Source organism: Ornithorhynchus anatinus, chromosome 18 (genome assembly GCF_004115215.2).
Source record: "Ornithorhynchus anatinus isolate Pmale09 chromosome 18, mOrnAna1.pri.v4, whole genome shotgun sequence".
Lineage (NCBI taxonomy): Eukaryota > Metazoa > Chordata > Mammalia > Monotremata > Ornithorhynchidae > Ornithorhynchus > Ornithorhynchus anatinus.
The window spans coordinates 44,039,730-44,049,082 of NC_041745.1; positions in this window are offsets into that span (position 1 = coordinate 44,039,730).

Below are 9,353 nucleotides of genomic sequence, written 5' to 3' on the forward strand. Positions count from 1 at the left end.
TCCCACCTTCTCCGCTTTTCTTAATACCCTCCTGCTTCTCCTCTTTTATGTCACCTCCCCTGCTTCTCCTTTTCCTCTTCCTCCCCTCTTGCCTCCTTCCTCCCTTCCTCTTCCCAACCACTTCTTCTCTTTCTCTTCTTTATCCTTCCCCCCTCCTACTTCTCCTCTTCCTCTTTCTCTTCTCCCCCCTGGGGCGTGAACTCCCCGCAGCCTCGGGTGTCTGAGGCAGAGGGCACAGGGGGCGTGCGCAGAGCGGGGCTGGTTCTGCCCCTCAACCAGCCCGTCGGTTCAGCTGCCGCTGGACTGAGCACTCCACCAATCGATCAGTGGTATTTATTGAGCAGTTACTGTGTGCAGAGCGCTGTACAAAGCACTTGGAAGAGTCCAATATAACAGAGTCGTAGGCACGTTCCCTGCCCATAGTGAGCTTCAGTCTAGAGGCGAAGACAGAGACAACAACTATAATTTTGGTATTTGTCAAGTGCTTACTGTGTGCCAAGTACTGTTCTAAGCACTGGGGTAGACACAAGATTATCAATTTGGATACAGTTCCGGTCCCACATGGGGCTCACAGTCTAGGTAAGATAGCACGGGAATTTATCCTCGTTTTACAGATGAGAAAATGGAGGCACAGAGACGTGAAGTGATTTGCTCAAGGTCATACAGCAAGCAAGTGTGGAGTCAGGATTAGAACCCGGATCCTTCTGACTTCCAGGCCCTTGTGCTATTAGGTCATGCAGCCTCTCTAGTTAATATAAACGTTAACATAAATAAGTAAATTACTCCTATGGCCCCAAGTGGTGTGGGGCTGAGGGAGGGGTGAATAAAGGGAGCAAATCCAAGTGCAAGGGTGAGGCAGAAGGGAGTGGGAGAGGAGGAAATGAGGGCTTAGTCAGGGAAGGCTTCTCGGAGGAGATGTGCGTCTTGGAGTCCCATGGAGCGACCGAGCGTGGATGTCACCGAGCGCGGTGTCGCCGAGCGTGGTGTCGGGCTTTCCGTTCCCATCATTGTGTGCAGACCCAAACTTTCTCTCTCCCCGCTTCCTCCCGTCCTTCCGCGCTTCCTGCCGGAGACCCAGGAGAGGCTGCTAGGGGTCATCGGGCGGGGCCCCGGGGGACGACCGCCCGGGGAGCCGGGGCCGGGCCTGGGGCTGGGGATGGCCGGGGGTGTGGACGGGCCCGGGCTCACGGTGCCCTCTCTCCTCTTCCTGTCCCACCTTCCTTCCTCTCCCCGAAAGCGCCCTCCACCCAAAGCCTGGGCACGGAGGCCCGGGCCAGGCGGGGGCCATGGGAAACGATCCCGCTCCATGCCACTGCCCTGCATACCTTTCTACCGGGCACCTACTGTGTGTGCAGAGTCCTATGCTGGGCGCCTTCCGAGTGCAGAGCACTATGCTGGATGCTTTCTATGTGCAGAGTGCTATGGTGGGCACCTTCTGTGTGCAGAGCACTGTGCTGGGTGCCCATTCTGTGCAGAGCGCAGTGCTGGGTACATGCTGTGTGCAGAGAGCTGTTCTGGGTGCATACTGTGTGCAGAGTGCTGTGCTGGGCACCTGTGTGTAGAGCTCTGTGCTGGGTGCCTTCTCTGTGCAGACGGCTGTGCTGGGTGCACACTATGCAGAGTGCTGTGCTGGGCCCCTACTCAGTGCAGAGGGCTGGTGCTGGGCCCCTACTCTGTGCAGAGCTCTGTGCTGGGCACCTACTCTGTGTTGAGTGCTATATTGGTGCTCCTGGGTGCAGAAAGCTATGCTGAATGTCTTCTGTGTGCAGAACACTGGGCTGAGCGCCTTCTGTATGCCAAACGTTGGACAGAGTACCTACTCTCTGCAGAGCACCATACTGAATGCCTTCTGTGTGCAGAGCACTAAACTGGGTGTTTTATGTGTGCAGAGTGCTGTATTAGGTACTTACTGTGTGCAGAGCACTGTACGGGGCTCCTGATGTGTGCTGAGAGCTGGACTGGGCATCCAGTGCTGACTGTACTGAGCACCTCCCATAAGCAGAACGCTCTGCTGGGCTCTTGGAAGAGTAGAAGGAATGGCATGCTTGTGGCACAGTCCTCCCTTTGGCAGGCAGATCCCCATGCATCCTTGGAATAATAACAGTAATAGTAATAGTATTTGTTAAGCACTTACTATGTGCCAAGCACTGTTCTAAGCACCGGGGGAGATACAAGGTCATCAAGTTTTCCCACGTGGGGATCACAGTTTTAATCCCCATTTTACAGATGAGGGAACTGAGGCATAGAGAAGTGAAGTGACTTGCCCAAAGTCACACAGCTGACAAGTGGCGGAGCCGGGATCAGAAGCCACGACCCCTGACTTCCAAGTCCGACCTCTTTCCACTAAGCCAAGCTGCTTCTCTTAATAATAATAATGGTATTTGTTAAGCGCTTACTATGTGCCGAACACTGTACTAAGCACTAGGGTGGATACAAGCAAATCGGGTTGGACACAGTCCCTGCCCCACAAGGGACTCGCAGTTTCAATCCCCATTTACCGGATGGAGGAACTGAGGCCCAGAGAAGTGAAGTGACTTGCCCAAGGCCACGCATCAGACAAGTGACAGAGCCAGGATCGGAACCCATGACCTTCTGACTCCCAGGCCCGAGAGGGGGCCGCATCGCTTGTTGGGTAGCCCCCATCAGGAGGCCTGGGTTCTAGTTTGGGTCCTCCTGGGGGTCTGAGCCATCCGTCTCATACTGGGAGCTTGGGAGACGACAAAACGGGGAGGTAGTAGGCACGATCCCTGCCCTCCATGAGCTTCCAGTCTACTGTGTGCAGAGCACCCGAATGAGAACTGGGGAGAGGACAAGAGATTTAGTAGACAAGAGCCTTGCCCTCCACGAACTTCCAGTCTACTCTTTGCAGAGCACTGGACTGAGTGCTTGGGAAAGCACAATAATTAGTGGGCACTAAACCTACCCTCAAGGAGCTTAAAGTTTACTGTGTACAGAGCGCTGTACTGAGCGCTTGGGAGAGGACTATAGAATTAGTAGATACGATTCATTCATTCAATCGCGTTTACTGAACGCTGTGTGCAGAGCACCGTACTAAATGCTTGGAAAGTACAGTTGGGCAAAAAATAGAGACAATCCCTATCCAACAATGGGCTCACAGTCTAAAAGTCTACGATCCCTGCTTTCAAGGAGCATCCTGTCTACTGTGTGCAGAGCACTGTACTAAGCATCTGGGAGGAGACAGTAGAGTTAGTGGAGATGATCCCTGCCCTCTAGGAGCTGACCCAAGCTAGCAGGACACCTTTCGTCTCTTAAATGCCTTGATTTTTCCCAAAGTGCTTTTATATTCATTCTTCTCTTTTCTTCCAACATTCCCAGTCAGAGGGAGAAGCTGGTTTCATTCACCCCGTTTTACAGTTGGGGAAACCGAGGCCCAGAGTGGCGAAGTGAGTGGCCCGAGGTCACCCAGCAAAGCAAAGGGTCAAGATGGGACTAGAACCCCGGGTCTCCCGACTCCATCGCGTCCTCTCCCCTCCCAGCTCTCCGCCCCGACAAAAACAGCAGCCGGAGCGTGGGAGGGCCGGGGCCTGGGCCAGGGCAGGTCAGAGGTCAGACCAGTCCAGCCGGGCTCGTACTCCTCAGCTGTTCCCCGGAAAAGCTTGCCGGTCCCAGGCCCTGGAACAGATCTCCGGTCCCTCTGGCCCCTGGCCTGGCCCTCTGGGTCTCCCTCGCTCCTGGTCTCCCCCAGCCTCCTCTCAACCTCCCCCGGACTCATCTCTGCCTTCCCCAGCCCTCCCCCTGGACCCTGACCTAGTCCTCCGTGTCTCCCCTAGAGCCTGATCTCCTCTGGACCCTGGTCCTCCCCTAACTTCCTCCTGGACCCTGGGCCCCCCCCAGCTCTCCCTTGTATCCTGGGCTGTGCCCTCCCCCTCCCTGGACCCTGGTCTCTCCCAGCTCCCTCCTGGCCCTGGTCCCGGTACCTGAACCCTCAGCTCCCCACTCAGCTCCCCCTCAGGCCCTGGTACCCCAGTCTCCTCGAAGACCCTCGTCCACCCGGCTCCCCACAGATCTCCCCCGACCCTGATCTTTTTCCTCCCCGAGTTCCTCCTGACCCTCCCCTAGGTCTCCTCCCTAATATCCTGGTCCCCCCTCCACCCCTTGACCCCTGACCCTCCCAGCTCCTCCCCACAAACTGGTGACCCCCCCCCCACAGTTCCACATAGGACCTTGGTCCCCAGCCCCCCAATCCCTGGTCCCCACGGCCCCGATCCTCCCTGGACCCTCCTCCACCCCCAGCTCCCCTTCACAGTCTGGTCCTCCCCCAGATCCCCAGGGACACTGGTTCCCCCAGCCTACCCTGCCCCCGCCCAGACCCTTGTCCTCTCCCAGCTTCTCCCCTGACTCCTCCCCAGACCCAGTCCTCCCCCAGGTCCCCCTTAGACCCTACCTCTCCCCTGCTCCTTCCCCAATCCTGATCTCCCTCCAAGACCTGGGTCTCCCCCCAACCCCGGTCCCCCACCGGGTCTGCCATGTAGTAGCCAGATTTATTCTGGGCTGGAGGTTGCTGGGAGGGTGGCCCAGCGGTCAGAGCAGGCAGGAAAGGCAGGGTCCTGGGATCTTGTGCAGAGGAACCTGGCTTCCTTCCTGCTGGGAACTACTCCACAGACTCCGATCCAGGGTCCGGCCTCCACCTCCCTTGGGGCCACACAGCTCCCGGGCAGCGTCCTGGAGGCCGCTGGTGTTGATCCCCCACCGGGACCTCTGGATCCTGGCCCTGGGTCCCCACCACACCCAGCACCACAACAAAACTGTAAGTGCTCTGCACTCAACAAGCGCTCAGTACAGCCCTCTGCACTCAACAAGCACCCAGTACAGCGCTCTGCATACAGCCAACATTGAACACAGAGCTCCGCACACAGCTCCGCACGACGGCTATCACCCAGAATAGTGCTCTGCATACCACAGACATCCAGCACAGTGGTCTGCACACAGTAAGTGCCCGATACGATGAGGAGAGCTGAGTGGGGACAGAGGCCTCCGGAGCCCCGAATGTCTTCTCCCCCCTTGAAGTCGGCCTGGCTGGTAACCAGGAGTGCCCCAGGCCCGGGGCTCTCACGGAGCCCCCCTGGGGGTCCTCTCCCCGGAAACCATCTCCACTGATGGATGGCCCAACCTGGAGGGCCGAGCGGGGCTAGAACTCGGATCCCCTAGAGAAGCTCTGTGGCCCTCTGGAGAAGGCCGCAACCTGGGAGTCGGAGGATGTCGTTCAACACCCGGCAGCCGCCACTGCCTGCTGTGGGACCTCGGGTGAGTCACTTCACTTCTCTGTGCCTCAGTTTCCTCATCCCTAAAATGGACATTAATGCCGGCTTTCCCTCCTACTTAAATTATGAGCCCTGTGTGGGGCAGGGACTGTGTCCAACATGATGATCGTATCTCTGCCCCAGTGCAAAACACATAGTGAGGGCTTAACAAATGTTATAATTATTACGATGATGATTGTTCCCAGTTCCCAAAGCTGCCGGTGCTTTCTCTCCTGGTCTCTTGGCAAGGCTGCCAATAACAACCTCTTTAGAACAGTGCTTGGCATATAGTAAGCTCTTAACAAATACCATTATTATTATAAACAACCCTGGCCGGATAGCTGGTGAACTTCTCTCTATCTGCCCAAACACGGAACGGGCAGCTGAGGCTACCCACCACTCATCAAACTGGGGACAATTTTTGGCCCAGCCCCTGCCCTTTCAGCTCCCAGCGGCCCTGGTCCCGCCCCTCCCGCAGCCTGTCCAGCGGCCCCAGGCCCAGCCCCTGCCCCTACCCCGACGGACCGGTGGCCGGGCCCAGAGCAGGAGAGCTATCGTTCCCCAACTCTACGCAGCCGAAATCAGAGTCCTCAGATGTCGGGGGAGAAAAGGCCAATTTCTGCAGGGAGGCCCCCTGTCCCCCCTACGGCCCCTGCGCCCCCGACCCCCCCACGGACAGACCTGCGTTCCTGTCGGAGGCCCGGCTGGCCGTGGCCAATCGGCTCTGGCGACGCCGGGGGTGGGGGGCGGCAGGGCCTAGAGGCATCTGGTTCCCATTAAGGGGGTGTTTGCTGGCCCGGGGATCCACGAACAGCTGAGCGGCTTCTCCGGGGCTTGGGGCCGAGGCAACGACCGGCTTAAAGGGGAAGAAAGGGTCTGCGGAGTCCAGCCCAGTCCAAGCCTAGACCAGCCCGGACCAGCCCAGCCCCCGGCCGAACAGGGGATGGAACGGCCGATCCCACCGGGCAGCCCGGGGCCAGGGGTCACAGGCCTCGCGGCAGCAGGAGCCTCCAACACAGTTCCGCTGCACTCCTTATCGGGGAATTTAGTCTACTGGGTGCAGAGCGCTGTACTGAGCACTGGGGACAGGACAGTAGAGTCGGTGGACACAGTCTCTGCCCTCAGGGAGCGTAGAGTTCACTGTGTGTGGAGCACTGTACGGAGCACTTGGTGGATTACAGTAATAAGATAATAATCATCATAATGATCATAATAATGTGGCATTTGTTTAGCACTTTCTTGGTGCCAGGCACTTTATTAAGCTCTGAGGTGGAAGCCGTGTGGCTTAGTAGAAAGAGCACAGGTTTGGGAGTCAGAGGACATGGATTCTAATACCACCTCTGACACTTGTCTATAGTGTGACCTTGGGAAAGTCACTAAACTTCTGTGCCTCAGTTATCTCATCTGTAAAATGGGGATAAAGACTGTGAGCCCCACGTGGGATAACTTGATTACCTTGTATCTACCTCAGCGCTTAGAACAGTGCTTGGCAAGTAGTAAGTGCTTAACAAATACCATAATAATTATTATTATACAAACAAATCAGGATGGACACAGTCTCTGTCTCATGTGGAGATCACAATCTCAATCTCCATTTTGCAGATGAGGTAACTGAGGCCCAGTGAAGTGACTCACCCAAGGTCACACAGCAGACAAGTGGCAGAGCCAGGATTAGAACCCACGACCTTCCGACTTCCTAGCCTGTGCTCTATCTGCTACATCACTGGTAGGCATGCACCTGGTTTGAAGGAGCTTCAGGTCTTGTTGGGCAGACACTGGAATCAATTACAGAGGAGGAAGAAGGGAATGGAAAAATTAGGGAGTAATCAGGGAAGGCCTCCTGGAGGAGGTGTGATTTCAGTAGGGCTTGGAAGATGGGAAGAACTGTGGTGGGTTGGATGTGAAGGGGGACATGATATGGAGGGTCGGTGAGGAGGGGAGCTGGGTGGAGTGGAGAGGGTGAGACTGTGTGTTTGTGTGTGTGGTGTCTTCTGGGGGTGGGGGAGAATTAAGACTGTAGAATGATCTTGTCACTCCCTATCTTCCCCTTCCCCCCATCTCCCCTTTCCCCCCAACCTCCCCTACCCCTGGCTTGGCTGGGGCCATGGGGCTGGGTGGGAGTACCTGAAACCGCTCAGTACATCAAGGTAACGATGGTAAGTAAGAAGAGCTGACTCTATGCCAAGCACTGTGCTATGTGCTGAAGGAGATCCAGGAGAATCCAGTGGGACCCCAGTGCTGTCCCACACCGGGCTCCCAGTCTAAGCAGGAGGAAGGAAGAGCCAGGGACAGAGGAGGAGGGGGCAGGGTTCTCATCTCCACTTTACAGAGGAGGAAATGGAGGTCCAGAGAGGCTGAGTGACTTGCCCAAAGTCACACAGCAGACCAGGAACAGTGCTGGGGTTAAAACCCAGGTCTCCCGACCCCCAGTCCTGTGTTCTCCCTAGTAGGGCATGCTGCCTCCCTTTCTACCGTTGATTGATAGATCGGTGGATTGACCGAGCGATCCGTGATCACTCTCACCATTACTCTCACCCTTCTTCAAAGCCTTATTAAAAGCACATCTCCTCCAAGGGGCCTTCCCAGTCCAAGTCCTCTATTCCTCTTCTCCCACTACCTTCTGCGTCACCTTTGGACTTGGTCTTGCATCCTTTAATGGTCTCTCCTCAGCCCCTATCTCCAAATTTATAATTAATTTTTTGATATTAATGCCTGCCTCCCCTCTAGACTGTAAATTCCTTGTGGCCAGGAAACCTGTCTTCCAACTCCGTTCTACTCTCCTCTCCCTAGCGCTTAGTATAGTGTTCTGCATACCGTAAGCTCTCAAAAAATAAGACTGATTGATTGATATTTCAGCCACCAGGCCCCTGCGGGCCAGAGGAAAATGAGAGGGGTGGGGGAAGGGTCAGAGGGCCAGTACAGGGTGGAGGGATCATCCAGGGAAGGAAGGAAGGGAAGGCAGGAAAAGATGAAAGGAAGTCTAAGTGCGACTGTGAGAGAGGCAGATTCCGAGTCTCCCTGAGACCAAAGGAGACCTTGAGCCCTGGGAAAGGAACTTCTGCACAGGAAACTTACACCCTTGGTACCTGGAAGCCCCCTCCCCAGCCTCCTCTCCTGCCCCTGCCCCCAGACCCAACCCCTACTATCACTGGTCTGCCCCAGCTCCTCCCCTCTCCCCCAGCTTATGGTCACCATCCCCCACTTCCTTCCCCTCCTCCAGCCTCCAGAAAATGGAGATTCAATACACATTCTCCCTCCCCCTTCAACTGGGATCCCAGTATGGGACAGGGACTGTGCCTGGACTGATGATCCTGAATCTACCCCGGGGCTTAGCACAGGACTTGGCATAGAGTGAGCACTGAACAGGCACCTCCAAGATTATGGCAATGATTAGCAGGAGAAGGAGGTCGATTCTTGTGGCTGGGTCAGGACGGTGGGGCGAGGTGGTCGGGGGACCCTGGACCACTATATCTCAGATAGGGTCTGCTTCCTTTTGGGACAAAAATCGGCCAGGGTGCAGGGGCATGGGCGGTGGGCACTGGCTGAAATCAGGATGGGCATCTCCAAGGGGTTTCTCATTGCTTGCCGTTTCCCTGCCGGGACCCGCATATGGGGGCACTGCTGATGTGGGAGATGGAGTCCACTCCCTGCCCTCCTGCTCCCAAGTGTCCTAGACCCCCAGGGCAACCAGAAAGGTCAGCGAGAGTGGGTCCTGACTCCAGCAGGCCTCCGCCTCCCGGGACCACCTCCAGGGACTTCCCAAACCCCACCAAGGGGCTTCCCAAGCGCTAAAGACTCCCGGGGGCAAAGCCCTCTGGGCTTTCGAAGCACTGACTGAGCGCCTGGTGAGGGCAGAGCACTATGCTGAGAGAACCATAGAGTCAAGAGACACGATCCCTGCCCTCAAGAAGCTTCCAGACGGAAAATAAATTAGAGAGCAGAGGAAGTGATGAGGAGCACAGATTGTGAGTGGAGCAGTCCAGAGGGGAGGTGGGAGGTCCTGACCGCAGCCAGGAGGAGGGTGGTCCAGGGCCAGGCGGTGCTGGAGGCTGCTGCTCTTTTTTCTGTCACCCGCTGGGGTTTCCCAGCTAG